At 41.5% G+C, this 16,830-nt stretch overlaps 1 pseudogene; it reads left to right on the top strand.

Moving 5' to 3' along the window:
* The window catches only part of LOC114693480, a 96,827-nt pseudogene that overhangs the window by 51,394 nt on the left and 28,603 nt on the right, over positions 1-16,830 (top strand).

Here is a 16,830-nt window from a genome sequence, read left to right as displayed (position 1 = left end):
TCAGGAAGTCACAAAGCCGCTTAGAGAACTCATCAATCAGGTGTGCGTCCATCAACTGCTCCTGCCCTGTCGACAGGCTGCTGGAGGAGAAAATCACTGACAGTGAATAGTCTCCCATTAAGTCAGAAGTCTAGTCAGTTATGGAGAGCAGTGCTTTCGAAAACTCTTTCCACTCCTGGACCCTTTCTTCCAATGAAATTTTCCACAACCCAAGTATATTGGTATCTAAAATAGGTATGTAAATGAAATGTACTGATAATAAATCAAACAATTATACTCTGAAACAGTTTTCTGAGATTATATAGTTTATCATTTATTGAAGATGAAACTGAATATGTACTTATGTATTTTAATGAAGTGGATGGGCTTGTTAATTTTATAAAATTAAATATTGGCTGAACATGTGATATAAAAGAGCATATTCAGTGCTTTCCAGAGGCGATCAATGTTCTGATTTTTTTTTTTTTTTTTTTTTGAGACAGGGTCTCTCTGTGTAGTTTTGTATCTTTCCTGGATCTACTCTGTAGACCAGGCTGGCCTTGAACTCACAGAGATCCTCCTGCCTCTGCTCCCGAGTGCTGGGATTAAAGGTGTGCACCACTACTGCCCAGCTTGTTCTAATTTTCTAATTGTCAATGCTGAGAAACCATTTTGAATAAATACATATATAGTGCAAAATGAAAAAAAACATTTTTGGATGAGGTCACTTCAAAAGTATTTTGAGATTCTGTCCTAATCCCCATCCAGAATTCATTTAAAGACTTTTTACAAAGCCCATCGGCAATTCAAAAACAACAATTTTAAAAGAAACATTATAGTATAACACAGTTAGCTACCCAACCCCAAGCAGAGCTGTGGCACAGAGGACAGTAGTGGTACTTATGTGCAGGAACTTAACTCACTTTGTTTACTGCATAGGATGCATTTAAAGTCAGATATTGATGTGCTGAAGTCAGTAATTTCAAAATATTTATAAATGTCTTGTGACTATTTCTTTTAGAATTACAATTTATTGTGCGTTATTTCAAGTGAGTCCTGAGTGTAAGCCCCATACATGATTTACCAGGGGTTAGAACTTTTTTTTCCCCCTGTAAGTAGTAAAATCCCAATTCAAATTCAGAAAGGACTTCACTGACTCAGGTAACTTTTCCAGATGTAGAAAGTAGATCAGACCAAAGAGGCTTCGGTATTTAAAAAAGGTCCCCTGAAATCTCCAGCCATTGTTCTCATTAGCTGCATTCTGTGGTAGGAGGACCTAGTGGTGAGGGCAGCTGCCAGGCGGTGCAGGCTTACGCCTCGCCGGTATGGTAATGCTAGCATAAGAGGGATTTTCCTCTCGTTCTTCCTGGGCCAATTCTCGGGCTTCTGTCCATCATCCCTGATCAGCTGTCGCTGCACAGCGTTTATCACGTGCTTTCCCTGCCCCACCCCCACCCCCCTACCACCCACCCCCACCCCACCCCCCCCCCCCGTCTGTCAGAAACTGAGACTGAGTATGGCACTGCATGTGGTAAGTACTGATGCACATTTTGGAGAAGCTGCAAAATGTGATCACCTTTAGCATCATGCTCTGTGCTGTTGGTGGCAAATGCTTCTAGAGTTTGTCATTTTTGTGTTGATGGTGAACATTGCATATCCAGTCTGTATTTCTGGAGCAAAGAAGCCACGTAGCCACTGCATAGTAGTGTGGGGCAGTGAGATAAGTGAACGTTGATTTAGTGCGCACTTGTGCTGCGCCCACCAAATGTACTTCATGGACTTTCCAGATTAGATACCGGGGAAAAAACTGTCTCCATTTCAAGTTCTGGCTCTAGTTCAAATGAGAATTTGTTATGTCCCTTAGGCAGCTGTGGCGGACAGCGCTCAGCTCCAGAACTATTTGGTATCCAAACAATGAAGAGTGTGCGGGGTCAGGGAAACCTGACAGGAAAAAGGCCCTCTTAGAACTTCCTGCTTTGGGTCATGGTGTAATCACAGCAAATAATACAGATTTCCCTTTTATTATAACCACAATAGAGAGGCAGACATTGTGTTTACAAGGCTCGTTGTTTAGGAGATGTTTGTAAATCGTAAACTTTGGAAATCCCAAAACTACTGGATGCAGTCTCATCCGTTAGCCGAAGGCAGCTTGCCTGTGTGTAGGTTCTGAGCAGCAAGTTAAATTGAGACCGTGAACGGGAAGCAGCCATTAAGAATTACAATGGGTAGGATGCAGACTCAATTTGGGCAATGTTTTGTTAGAAAGATTACATCACAGGACAGCAGGACATCTGAGTGCCGTGCTGGACTCGGCTTGTTGTCTGCCCTGCCCTGGAGGCCAGGACCCAAGACAGCAAGAGAAGTAGCTCACTTGGTTGGAATAGTTAGGGGTTGGCTGGCTTCACTGGGAATTGACAACAGCCTAGATTTTGGACTGCTCTCTCTGCCAAACTGCATGCATAGCCTCAATAAATACTGAGAGCCACTTCTCATGTCTACTTTTGGGAAAAAAAAGTATTTATTATCTGTGTGTGTCCTTTCATGAGTTTATGCACCATGTGTGTGCAGGCGCCCTTATAGAGCAGAAGAGGGTGTCAGATCTCCTGGAACTGTAATTTTAGGCAATTGTGAGCTGCCATGCAGGTGCTGGGAGCCGAACCTGGATCTTCTGCCAGAGCAGTAGACCCACGCTGATCTGCCAGCCATCTCCCCTCATCCTCACTCTTTGAATGGATGTTTACTCAGACCACACGGTACAAGTCGGTGATAAATACTGAATGGCGGTTTCCCTCCGAAGGTCATGGTCAATACAGTGTGGTTACATTCTTCCTATGAAAATGTAGTCATGACGTCATTGAAATGCTATTTTTATTAGCTTACTGAATATTTTAGAAAGTCATAAATGTTGGCTAACGTTAAGAAATCATGCAGTGGAAGTTATTTCCCAGTGTTTATGTTCAAATGCTCAGGCCTGTCTTACTCTTTGGTTTTGTAAGTCTAGGGGATATAGGCAGTCTGGGACATTCCTCATTGATTTATACAAATAGATTACAGACCTATACAAATAGATTACAGTTCAGCCAGAGGCCTTGATTTATTTTAATTGAGTTCTGTGAAACTTACTTACTGTATGGAAATACCTGTTGTGTTTTGTCTACCAAATGACTACTGTTTGATTTGGAGTAATTTTAGAGGGATCCATAGGTAAAAAGACATCATGAGTATTATGTTCTAGAATTTCCAAATTAATATCCACAACTATTGGCTGAAAATGTATTTTCTATCCATTACGATTAAGGCAACTATTAACTTTTAGTCTAATGTTTACTAAACTGTTATAGCAGCTTTGTATTAGAGTGAAGAGCAGTATTTCTCTAAATGTCTTTGAAGTGGTCCATCTGTAACAGTGGTTCTCGACCTTCCTAACGCTTCGACCATTTAATGCAGTTCCTCTTGTTGTAGTGACTCCAACAATAAAAGTATGTCCATTGCCACTTCATATCATAATTTTGATACAGTTATGAATTATAGTGTGTCTGATACACAGGATGTCTGACTGACGGTGCAACCCCTGTGAACGGTTCATTCGACCCCAAGAGTCATGACCCACAGGTTGAGAGCTGCTGATCTATAACTTGCTGATGGCTGGCACTGGAGGCTGGAAGTGAGGAGCCTATTGCTTATCTCTTTGATGTGAATTATGAATTTCTAAGGGGAGTGTGATAGCCTCTACTCTCCAGACTAACACACTGAACGTTTAAAGTAATGTCTTCGTGAACCTGGATGAGCAACTTATACATAACACCTCATTTTTATAGCTCACAGTGTATAAGTACATGCATAAAAATCCACAGACGGCTGGAGAGATGGCTTAGCAGCCCGAGCATTTGTTGCTCTTGCAGAGGACGGGGCTTCCGTTCCTAGCACCCTTATGCTGGCCCACAGCCATCTGTAACTCCTGTTGTAGGGGCATCTGAAGCCACCTACCTCCAAAGGCCCCAAGTACACATGACACACATATTCCTGAAGGCAAATACTTACATACATGAGCTGCAAATAACGTTCTGCTGTATGCATTGTCGTGTCTGTTTAAATTCATTCCACTTAAAATTTTTTCCCCACATTTATCATTTAAGGCAAGTAGCAGTGGCTTCATTAAGCTCACCTCTCCCTATCTTCTTCTGTATCCTCAGCGTGGAGCCAAGGTACCTTAGGTGACATTATCAGACATTAATATTTTGAAGAACGAAGTATTTATAATGAAAAGCAGCTTGAGTGGTTAGATGTTTTTCATGAATTGTGTCATACAAGAGTCTTGGAAACGGTTTCAGTGTGATTAAGCAATATTGCATACTGCCAGAGCTGTTAGGTAATTTCTAAGACAACGGTTTGGGGAACAGGTGACCTTTTGGCTCAACTGTGTTATGTCCCCATCATGATTTTTTTCTTCTGAAAATTAATAGCAGACACACACACAGAGAAAGAGAGGGGGGGAGAGATGGGGGAGAGATACCCATTTAATAAGAACTGAAGCTGTTTATTAACTCAGGCAAGTGATGAGCAATGCACTTTTCATTGAGGAATATCTTAGTTATAACAGGAACCATTTTTAAAGTGATGCTTGAGGAGCCCAATTGTAATGGATATGTTGTGGCCCAACTCTAGCATTTGTATTTGATTTCATTACATCCCACTCCGTGTTCACTGTAGTCTTCTTGCAAAGACAGAGACATCAGATACAAAGAAGCTTGTTGATTTTGCAACTCTTTTCTTTCCTTTGAGAAGACGTAGTTGAAAGATGTGGTTAATAGTATAAGGTGGCTCAAAGCAGCTTATGTGCAAATGGTCAAACTATCAAGTTCAGAGAGCCATTTTGATAGACTCCCCAAAGCCCTTCATAGTGTAGGTTTTACACAATTTCTTATAGATTAAGACTGGTTACAGTATTCTATAGATGTTGTTAAAATTTAGTGTAGATTCAGAAAGAAGTACCAAATTTGAAGCCCATATACCCCAGAAATACAGTAGTGTGGCCCAGTCAACCAATAGGCCTTGAAAATTTAATAAAAGTAGCGTCCAGATTGAACCAAAGCAGTGAACCCATAATTTTAGTAGGGGGACTGTGTATACACACAATTTCTTGGACAGGTTTTTCAGTTTTTAAAATGAAAATGTAATATGAATGACATTTTATGCATTTCCTCTTATTTATATTACATTCCTCTCCAGAAGTTTCCTTACAGCTTCTTTATGGATGGCTTTTTTAATTCTTTAGACAGCTTGGTGAGACTGTAGCACATGGGACAGTGTGCCAGCTACAGGACTTTCTGCCCTCGGGCTTGAAGGTTCTCTGGATCACGGAAGGCTCTCTCTGTACTATTTGTTTACCTGTGTTTTTATTAGTTTTCCAGTGTATTCCTCTTTCAATTTTCACAGTGTTTGCATGATAATCAAGTTATTTAGCAGCACCGTCTTAACATATTCTTAGTCTTTTTTTTATGATTTCTGTAAATAATTTGAAATCCATACTTTGAACAGTTTTGGAGTGTATATAGCTCATTATTTGTTAAGTCCCTATTCTGTACAGTAGTTTCCCAGTGTATCAAAACATTGCATGGAATCCCATGAATACATGCAGTTATTTTCTGTCAGTTAGATTAAATAAATAATAAAGCCTTAATTTTTTACGGTGTGATTCTACATGGGAGTTGGAATGTTAAAACTAATGAAGAATTTATGCCATTCCTAGGGTAATAATTTGGCTCGCCAGGGTAAGGAGTCTGTCTTTGAAACGTTTCTCCATAGTCCATCCTAGTTGTTTTCACAGCCATGGTTGTTCTAGGAAACTTTTTGCAGAGTCCACTATCTCCAGAGACGCTTAACTGGCCTCTAATTTTCTCAGCCTGTGAGCTGAGAATCGTTAGAATTATTTTGTCCGGTTGCAAGTTGTTAAAGCCATTTCCACCAACAAGTTCTGTATAAAGGCTTTGTTAAAACACTCTGCGCATACATTTTTGACCTTCAGTCATGTTGCTTTGTGACCGATACTTGGACATTCTGGTTTGCACAGCTCCTCTGCTGAACTTTGAGATGGGTACGAAAACAGCAGATCCCATTATGTCTGATCACAAGGCGTGCTCCCAACTGTGTGGAATCAAGGGGTGCACGAAAGATACGTGGGTTACTACTTGGCTTATTTGCACCTACTCATTCTGGTTGGTTTTTTCCCTTCTAGGTTGTTTGATGTGTGCACAGTGTCACGAACAGACAGAGAGACCAAACTTACACTGGTCTTTGAGCATGTTGATCAAGACTTGACCACTTACTTGGATAAAGTTCGGAGCCTGGAGTACCCACAGAAACCATAAAGGTACCAAGAATCACCCTTCTGTCTTGTCAGACTAGTCTCTGTCACAGCTTACTCAACACTAACATTCTTTCATGTGAAAACTGCCAGAATTTGTGTTTTTGAAACGTAATACACAGCTCAGAATGTCAACTAAGTAAAATGTTCAAAGAATGGAAAATCATCTAGCCCATCTACTAAGTAGGATCTTCAAAGAGTGGGATTGCAGTCCAATTTAATTTTAGGGTGAATTTTTTAAAAAGCTTTTAGTTTTAATGCACATTAAAATTCTTTAAAATCACTTATTTGTGTATTATCTGGCCCTAATCTTATGAAGTATGGTGTACCAGATACAGCTCAGTCTATCCTGGTAGTTCATATTCTTTAAGATACATAATTTTAAATGTCACTCAAAGGCACATTATGTATTATAATTATATGCTGATTCTGAGGCATATTCATTGCCCAATTTTTTTGTTTTGTTTATCCAATTCATAGATTTTGTTTGCTTTTTAGTCTAAATGGCAAGTAGTAATCTTGGTATTCAGAGGTGATTAAGACATGCTTTCTGCCCTTCATGGTCAACAAGCTAGGAAGTATATTGATTACAGACAAATTCTTTAAGTCTAATGGGAAAGCTACTCAAAAGGACTTAATGGTCTAGCCTGTCACTTTGCTTAACTCTGTTTTCAGTTCATCTGTTGAATCTGTGCCCATCTCCACAGAGGAAGAAATGTCTTTTGAGTGATGACTAGATGATATTTCCAGATACTGATCCATGTAGACTGCAGCATAATAAACGATTATCCATTTGGGCTTAGGCTAGTAAGAGTTCTGCTTTTCCCATCTTGCTTTCATTAAAGATTGTGATACATAGTGGTAGTTCCATTTCTTTGTGCTCAGTTTGAAGGCTGTGAAAACCCTCTAAATGGAGGCTTTCTGATCACCCATTCTTGGCTCTCCCGTCTGCACCTTCTTCGTCTGGTACTGTATTCCATTCCCATGACTCCATTTCTTTTCTTTATGTACTTGATCCAAAAACTCACGTCGTGCCTGCGCAGCAGGGGCTAGTCCTTTTGGCTGACTGTTTTCTGACCACATCGAACAGATGACAGTTTTCTCACGTGGTCTGACTCCCACCTCAGGGGCCCTCCTGCCCATGGAGCGTCTGTTAGTCCTTTCTGGGTCCACCTAGATGTGTATGATCCCTCTCACAGTGGATATGTCTCATTTGCCTTAGAAGTTGTTGCGCACTCCCCTTCTTCCTTATATTTTCTACCCTTGTGATTATTTATATGTGTATCTTATCTACTTATCCATGTGTACTGACTGCCATATTCATTTTGTATACTTAAGAACATGATAAATAAGACATGTTGCCAGGCTTCCTCCAGACATAATTATTTCAATCAGTACATTTAAACACAAATGTTAATTGGCTTTTTCTGGTGTGATCTTCTATCAGTTATTCCATGATACCTTTTAAAATATCAAAACAAAGTAACCATATATTTATAGACCACACTGCCAGCTCCATAGGATTTTTTTTTTTGAGTTTCACATTTTCTCCTAAGATATCAGAGGGTGATAAGTGAAGTTGTTTGCAGAAGGTTTTTTATAATTAAAACGTTTGATAAGCCAGAGTAGTTCACTAGAGGCAAAGCTTGGTCAGACAGTAGTAGAAATGAAATGGGTCTGGGAGATTCCTGGATGTGTATGGAAGGTCAAACATAACAGGAAGAGAAGTGAGTGTGACTGTAGTTGCCAGAGTTGGGGAGTGCCAGGATGTGTGTGTGCGTGCGTGCGTGCATGCGTGCGTGCGTGCGTGCGTGCGAGTGCACGCGTGCCGGAATGTTGGTTACCAGAAGATGAGATTCTCCTGGAAGCTGAACAGTCTCTACCGCCGTCAGAATTAGTTCTTCTCTAGAGTAGTTGATAGAAGTGAGGTTGGGGGCCAGGCCTATAGATTAGAATTAATGACGTATGGTTAAGAATATGGTTAGTGTTTTCAAAATGGCGTATAACCATGATCAAATGAAAGTAATTTGTATATAAAGACAAAAGTCTTTGGCTAACTGTAACAAGTAACTAAAATATTCTTGTTTTCATCCTTAATTTTAAAGAATAGGTCTGAATTGATCGACTTTTTGTTTTTATTAATTAATATCTTTCTAATCCTGAGTGTTGCAATGGTTTGATAAGGGTGTTATGATGTGAATATAAAAATATACCTTATAGCCTCATATGTCTGTCCATTCCTTCCCTAGCTGGTTGGAACACTTAGGAGAATGAGCCCGCTGGAGGAAGTGGGTCTTTGGACTGCAGGCCTTCTGGGTTGTAGCTCAGCCCCACTTCCTGCCCAGACTGCTCACTGCCGGGTCAGGCAGATGTGAACAGGCTGCTGACACATTCCCCATAAAGCTGCTTGTCTCCATGACTCTCGATTCCACGACGGTGACTTCCCCATCACACTGGAGTGCATCCTCTCAACCATGAGACAAAATAAATTCCTCGTCCCCAATGTGTCCTGTAAGGTGTTTTTATCACAGTGTGAAGAAAAGCGATGGATATAAAAATTAGTTTTAAAAATTATGGGTAATTATTTAGGAGCTTATACAATCATTAAATGGGTAGTTGGTTAAAGGTATAATTGATACAATACTTTTGCTAGGCACTTGTATCTTTTGTTTTGGTAATTGATTTAATTTTAGGAATTGGTATGCAGATTACTGCATTGTTGTTGATGTTTTCAAGCATGGAACTGGAGAACAGAAATATTTTGTTGTACAGAAGATGTATTTATGCCAAATCTCTCCTTGAACTAGTGAGTGTTATTATGTTGAACAGTTTATTGGGAACACAAAATGGATTCTTTCTATAGACTGTTCTATGGAAAAAGACTTTTTTAAATGTACTGAGACACTATTTGTTCAGTGTTTACTGTATTTAGGAAGTTTCTACAGTGAGCACTTACTTAGCAGACGCAAAATGACCCTACTCTCAGGCTTTCCAAAATGAGATGAAATGCACATTTAAAAGAGAGAGAGGCCGGGCGTGGTGGCCCACACCTTTAATCCTAGCACTCAGGAGGCAGAGGTAGGCGGATCTCTATGAGTTCAAGGCCAGCCTGGTCTACAGAGCGAGTAAGTTCCAGGACAGGCTCCAAAGCTACACAGAGAAATCCTGTCTCAAAAAGCTGAGAGAGGGAGAGGGAGTCTGTCACTAAAGCACATTGCAAACCTTTTCAGTGATTATTTGATAGTGTGGGGCATTTTCAAGTACGAACAGAAAAACCTCACCTAGGTCTTGGGCTCAATGCATGTGGAACGGAGGAGGTGTTCTCTGAAGTAGTCAAAGCAGCTAGAAGGTTGGAGATACTTTACATTACATGTACATCATCTTACTTGCATTGAAACATGCTATGTTATCAAAGTCATTGTAATCTGGAAAGTTTTAACATGAATAGATTTAAACAGACAAGATAATGAGATGATCGTGTAAGATGACTGAGGTTAAGGTCTTTGTCTTTCATCATCTGTCTTCCAGGATGTTCTCATGACGTGCTCACCTGTTAGTTTGCCGTCTGTTACCAAAGGATCCCAGTGCTTATTGGGGTACTAACTGTAATAAGATGGCAGGGCTGGATAAAACGAGAATATTTCATTGTATCTGGACAGGGATAAAATCTTTATCACTTAATCAACATCTTTGTTAGAAAACAACAGGTGGAGGACTTATTAATTAATGTCTCTCTGAGAACAGTTTTTCAGATATTTGAATGATATTTGTTTTGAAAAAATCATGAAGTTGTTCGTGTTGGTATTTGGTCAGTTTGTGGGGGATGTCCTTCCATTCCTGCGTGGTCCTCTCATCCACCTTGAATAAAGGAAGTCCCAGGCTATGCCTAAGCTGAACATCACCTCTGAAAAGCTGTAGTAGTAATAAACAATAATAAAAACTGTAAGAGACTGTTCTTTCCAACATTTTCAAAGTAAAATTTTTAGGTAAATGTTCTAAGACAAAAAAGCATTAGACTGATGTGTGAAGCTCACCTTGAAGGTGTTGTTGTGATGTTCTTTCGGTCCATCTGTTCCTGTCTGGTGGTGACATGTGCATAGGAAGCTTGTTCACTGCTGTACTGCGAAACCAACACGTAGCCTGATGTGACCTGTTGACATGGCTGGCTTTCCTTTTCGAATTCAGACTGCTCTCTTCGAATCCGTTCAGTTGTGGAGCTGAGTTCCACCTTCACCTCTCATCTCCATGCATCCATCTGCCACTAAATGACAAGGGTCAAAAGACGTGTCAAAGAGTTCATTCAGCATCTTCCTTCGTCCTTCGGAGGAAAGGGAGCCATATGGCGAGTACTGAGGGGGTCCTCTGTGAGGTGGTCTTTCCCAGAGCAGTCCCAGTGCTGTTCTTACACGGAACCACTTCCAGGACACTTGCACTTGGCTGCAAATCAGCTTGCCTAGGAACTGGCCCAGCGTCTTCGGCTACCTTACAAACTCCTTGAAAACGTACCTAATGTTATTCCTTGGACATTCTGCCGCTGCAGCCTGTTAATCAATGGAGGGTATCATTTCATGAAAAGAAACACACAGAGCAGTAGCCTCTCAACCAGGACAGGTTCTTTGAGCTCAAGACCACATTGTCTCACGAAGTCATGGAATAAAAATTATGTCCATGTATCCTATGATAAATGAATTCTATGGAGCTGGAGAGAAAAAAAAAAAGCTCAAAGTGTATGTCTGTGTGGGTAATTTTCTCACTGAATTAGATTTCTTTTATCTTCAGTTGAATGTTTCTTGGAGACTCTATTGGTTTTACTGTTTTCAGTAAGCGATAAAATGTACTATTAGGTTTATTTTACAAAACCCAGACTTCAGAGACCAACACACACTCTTGATAGCACCTGCTTTCTGCCTCTGGGAAATCATCTGTTTTGTGACTAATATCTACTTGGAGTAAACATGGCTCTGATGTCAGGATGGAATGCCCGAGGCTGATTCATCTTTTTCTGCTTGTCATACAAAGTGGCAGGTCCCGGGGCTGCAAGTGAAAGTCTCCCAGACCTTCCTCTTCTCCTAAAGGAAGCGAGCCCAGCCCCTGGACGCTCCTGGTGTCTCCACTTCGCCTGAATTACAGCAGGTGATTTGCCCTGTCTTTGCAGGACACGGAACAAATTAACATGAAAATATCGCTTCTCAGAAAACAAGGCAGGCTTGAATGCCCTGTCACTGCTGGTCATTAGCCATCTGCCACCAACACTCATACTCTGTTTATCACATTTGAAATTCAGAGCAGATGTTGCATAATAAGGTGATCCCAAAAACAAGGCAAGAAATTCAAAGAACAAGTTCTCCACAATAACGAGAAAGCTCTTGGACTGAAATTGTTTTTCAGTTTACTATCATGGCCAGAATAATTGACTCGACTCTGATTTTTAGCATGGGCTGTCCCTCCTGTTCATGCAAATTATTTTTAGAGTTAAAGTTTTAAAATTAAGTGTGTATGTGAAAGATGCCTAGTATATTGTTGGATTCAGTTTCCTTCAATGAGCAAAATGACAGTTTCAGTAATACCCGTTCTGGTGTAAGGGACGTCGTAGGTCAGTCACGGCACTTTACTTCTAAGATAGACCCGACTTAGAGTCACTTCACTAAGAACAACACTTGCTGTAATTAAAGTTGGGCATCCATGGTAGCTTCCCAGTTAACTTTGTTCTTGGTACTCAGTACTCTGTGCACCTCTCCAGCCTCCCCCTTCATGCCTTCCACCCCAGTCTTCCTCCCGTGGGACTACCCCACCAGGCCGCTGCTAACCTGCCTTCCTCTTAGCCTCTGTTGACCTGGGGCTGCCCAGCCTTTGCCCAGCTTTCGTCTGTCTTTGCATCTGGAGTCCAGAAACTCACGTTAGTCCTGTTGTCCTTCTGTATACATGAATGTGGCATTTGATGGAATTGACTACTGCTGTGCTTTATCTAATTTATTAATACACACTCTAGACTTTTATGATGCTTTATAGAAAAAACCATATGAATTACAGTGTATTTGTTTCTCAAGTGTTCTTCACAATTCCTTCCTGGAGTGGGAATAAACCTGAGTGGTCAAGAGTTTGCCTAGCATCACAAAAAGGCACCCTGACTTGATGAGGACCTATGTTAGGAAAGTTGGTTTTGAGATTAGCACTGCTGGCGCCAGGCCACTGATCAGGGCAGGAATGATGACCTGCAATTGTCGTGAGTCTGTTCCAAGTTCGGGAAGAAACTAGGGTGAGTGAGCTTTAACGGGCGCAATCATTTGTACTCCTAAACTCATGAGCACAGATAATGTGTAGAGAGAAGTAAACTTGTTAGTGCGTCCTTCATCCCCTACTAGAACTTGCCCTCTGTTCTTCCTCCTTCTATCTTTAACTCCAAATGAAAACTTCAGAAACACAAGAAGCTTTTTTAAGGTGAACATTTTCAGATCATTCAGATTTTAAGGATCCTCATAGAAACAAGTGCAGATGCAAATTTCTGCATCTTTGTAGTAGCTAAAAATACACGGATGGAAAGAAGATAGAATTATTCAAATACATCATACTCCAGTTCGAAACTACAACAAAATTATATGGTTGTTTGATTTCTCCCATAAACAGGAAGTACATGTTTAAAAAAAGTCACTTTCTGAAAGTACAGTGAGACCCATTAAAATAAAGGCTGACTCATTAACTAGACAAAGGACTCTTAAGAGTAAGCAAATAGCAGGTAAGTTGGACTCTCTTGAGAGAGTGCTCCCTCACCTCAGGCATCAAGTCTGTTGATAGAGCCCATTAGAAAGTTTACAGCAGTATGTACCTCTGCCTGTCCCCATGGCGACCAGAAGGATCAGCTCAGAGGGAGGTATTCCTGTCTACACTTGAGTGCTCTTAAGCTCCTCAGTGATTTCCTTTAAACACAGGAGTGTGTTGCATTATAGCCCTTGTCTTCCTTAGCTACACCTTCATTTCCAGGGGTGTCGTGCGGCCCAGCCTGACCTCTGCCACCAGCTCAGGAAATTCAGAAATGACCTCAGCAGGATGGTAGCCGAGGGGCTGGACAGATAAAACCAGTCTGCCAAGTGCTGGCTGCACCAACATGAGGACTGGGGTGCTCTCCTCAGGGTCCCTCAAAAAAAGCCACAGGTGTGGCAGCATGCACTTGTCATCCCAGTGCTTGACAGGCGAGAGACAGGAGGGTCCCCGGGGCTTTGTTCGCTCCCTAGAATAATTTGGAGAGCAGGTTCTGGTGAGAGATCTGTCTCCAAAAAGAAAACGTGGATGGCACCTCAGGAATGACACCCAAAATTTCCCTCCAGCTTACACACGCACATGCACACGCATGCACGCACGCATGCGCGCGCACACACACACACCTGCACCACCACCAGCAGCCCACTGTATACACACAAATCCTCTCCTCAAGCTCAGCCTTCCTTAAACCTAAGCATCAAAGCTCTATGCCTTGCTTTCCTTCCCAGTCTTCGCTAGTCCGTCAGTACGCGCTTGTTTGTCATTTCCGAAAGACAGCCCCCAATCCAGCTTCCCAACACCCCTTAGACAAGAGTGCTAAGTCAGCGTCTCACTTCTGCCACTGCCCTTTTGTGGACCTCCCTCCTGTTAGCAGTCACAGAGACTTGTCTTTAAAAGTACACGTAACACTTGGTGACTCCCATCCTGAAAACCTGTCTCCAGTGATTTCCTGTGATCTACAGAGTGATGTCAACAACCCTGGTGATCTGAGGCCTCACAACTCCACCCGTGTTCTTAGTCCCACTGGCCTTCCGAGCGTGTGTACTTACTGTTCATTCCGTTTGGAGGGCTATGCATCTCACAGGTCATCGCCTCTCTGACCATCTCAGCCACGACTCCACATCAGTTTCAGTGTATCATATTATACCATAGGCTATTTTGCCTCCTTCATAGTCCTTGAAGTTACCTGCTATTTTTTTATGTGTGTTTGTTATCTTTCGCAAGTAGAAGAAATTTGAAGGCATAGCTCTGTTTTCCAGAATCTACATCCTAACTAGAACATGAAATCATGCGTTTGCAACTCTACTAGGTCCATATCTTGTAATTGACTTTGAAATGTGCTTTAGTATCCCCATGATACAAGTGACGGAACTGGGGGCTGGAGAAATGGCTTACTGGTTAAGAGCACCTTCAGAGGACCTGAGTTCAGGTCCCAGCACCCATGTGAGGTAGCAGGAGGCCAGATAGGACACATACACATGTCTAGGTAAATAATAAAAATAAGAGTTAAATTTATTTTTAAATTTAATTATTTAAAGCAGTGAGGGAACTGCTTTGTAATGCGTAGGTTTTTAAAAAATATGTAATAGAAAAGCCCAGAGAATGTCACCTCTCACCACATCTGTTTTGCTCTTCCATAGTAAAATGCTTTATGGTGGGTGTGATCCCTGGGATTCTGTCATGGCTAAGAATTTGGTTGGTTGGCCTGGATAAAACATGAAACCAGTGACTGATCCGTCATGGAACTGGAAACATATTCTTTTCTATGACACTGACTTGAATTGCAGAAACTGTTTGGACTTCTGCTACACCATTTTTATGATGAAACCTACTGATGAAATTGGTACGTTCAGACCTCATTCTCATGTTTCAGAAGCTTGTATTAATCAGGCAACCAAGTACTTTACAATAATTTTTAAATTTAAAACTTGCTTTTCTGTATGTTAACCATTGTATGGGAGGGATTTGTCTGTCTCTCCCATAAAAAGTAGAAGCTTCGAAGAGAAAAATTCCTTTAAACTTATTAAGTAAGCTGTCCTACATATTATCCATTGGTTTATTTATATTTTACCCTGAAGTTCAGGCACCCTTTGTATTAGGGATCTGAAAATTGGAAAGGCACAGTTGCTAACAACTTACTGTGTTCTTGCCACTGAGTTTTTTAGTTAGTGACAGGTATGCAGGGCCCAGACCCACCCCTTACGTGATATGGTATCTTATTCTTCACTCCTAAACATATAGGAAGGAAAAATCTGTCTTTCTATAGCAGTTAAGAAAGTAATTATTGGTTCTGGTAAATATATGTTGAATAAGTAGGTTCTTTCCCTAAGGTTGGGTAAGAGAGCCTTGCAACCCCCCAGTGCCAGTCAGTCAGAGTCTCCAGCATGAAGCTACTGCTGTCCTGCCTGTCCTCACTCCATCATCACCCTCGGAGCAGAGTCCTCCAAAAAGATTGGTTCCATGAACAAGTCCCTCTGAGTTGGATTTCTCTACATAATGAAGGACTGCATGCTGAAGTGTCTATGCACTGTGGCACTCAAAGTCTTCAGTAGTGGAAAGAATCCCTTGAGTTAGAAATAATCACACAGAACTCTGTAGGTTTTAGAAAACCCTGGCAACTACCATACAGCAGTCAGCTTGATTTGGGTGCCTGATGCCCAACAGGTTTTGCAAAGAGCAGTTACTGCCTCATAATGCAGGGTTGATGACGGCTTGGATACACAGTGGTTCTATTTCTCCAAGGTGTCATTATTGTGCTGTCTCTTCAAGTGTGGCTCCTGGATCACCTGCACCACCTTGCCCTAACTGACCCCCCTTTCCCAAACATGAGCCCCCAGAGGGAATTCTAAAAAGTACCCCTGATATTCCCTATAGACACCACGGTTTAAGAAGGACTCCCTGCAGTGTGCCATGTGCACAGGGGACAATGGGGAGCATCTCCTTTTTGTTCTGAGATGACTAACCTGGTGTTGTTTGGCCTGTATGGATCCAGACTAGGAGGCTTTTCAGATTGCCTGGTGGCTGTCTTTGTGATTCTAATGCTCAGGAATTGGAGGCAGGAGGAGTGTTGAGTTCAAGTCCAGCCTAGGCTGCTTAATTCTTAAGACCTTGTTCAAAAAGAAACAGTAAAAGGGAAGGATTTAAGGTGAAGTCAGGTGTGACATCTAACTGAAGCTGCCTGTGTGGGGGAGAGTTGTTTAAAAACACTAGATTTTATTCCTTCAGATGTTCTGTTAGAAAGCAATTGACTAGTAGGAGATAGAATTAAAGAATGCTTAGAAGTATGAAACTTCCTAATTAAAGAGTCTTTTATTTGTTTGTTTGTTTGTTTTTTGAGACAGGGTCTCTACACAGCCCTGGCTGTCTGGTACTCACTATGTAGCCCAGTCTGACCTCTGAACTCCTAGAAAGTTCAACCTCAACCTCTGCCTCCCAAGTGCTGGGATGAAAGGTGTGTGCCATCACATCCAGCCCCTAACTAAAGCTTCTTAAGCCCACTCGGGAGTCTACCTTTCTAAAACAGCATTCATGATACATCATGACTTGACTTTGAAAGATGCTTTTTGTGTCGTACATACTAATGTTTTCACAGCTCTGTGGTCTTGAGTTAGAAAACCATTACTGGACTTGCTAGAGAATTCATCAAGAAATTCTTGTCCATCCATTCCCCACTGCCCCTAGCAAGGAACCAAACCCATATGAAACATAAGTGAGCCGTTTGTCACAGGTTT

This window comes from Peromyscus leucopus, unplaced genomic scaffold (genome assembly GCF_004664715.2).
Source record: "Peromyscus leucopus breed LL Stock unplaced genomic scaffold, UCI_PerLeu_2.1 scaffold_234, whole genome shotgun sequence".
In the NCBI taxonomy this organism is placed as follows: domain Eukaryota; kingdom Metazoa; phylum Chordata; class Mammalia; order Rodentia; family Cricetidae; genus Peromyscus; species Peromyscus leucopus.
Note: the sequence above shows the minus strand (reverse complement) of the source record. Positions and strands in the feature narration are given on the sequence as shown.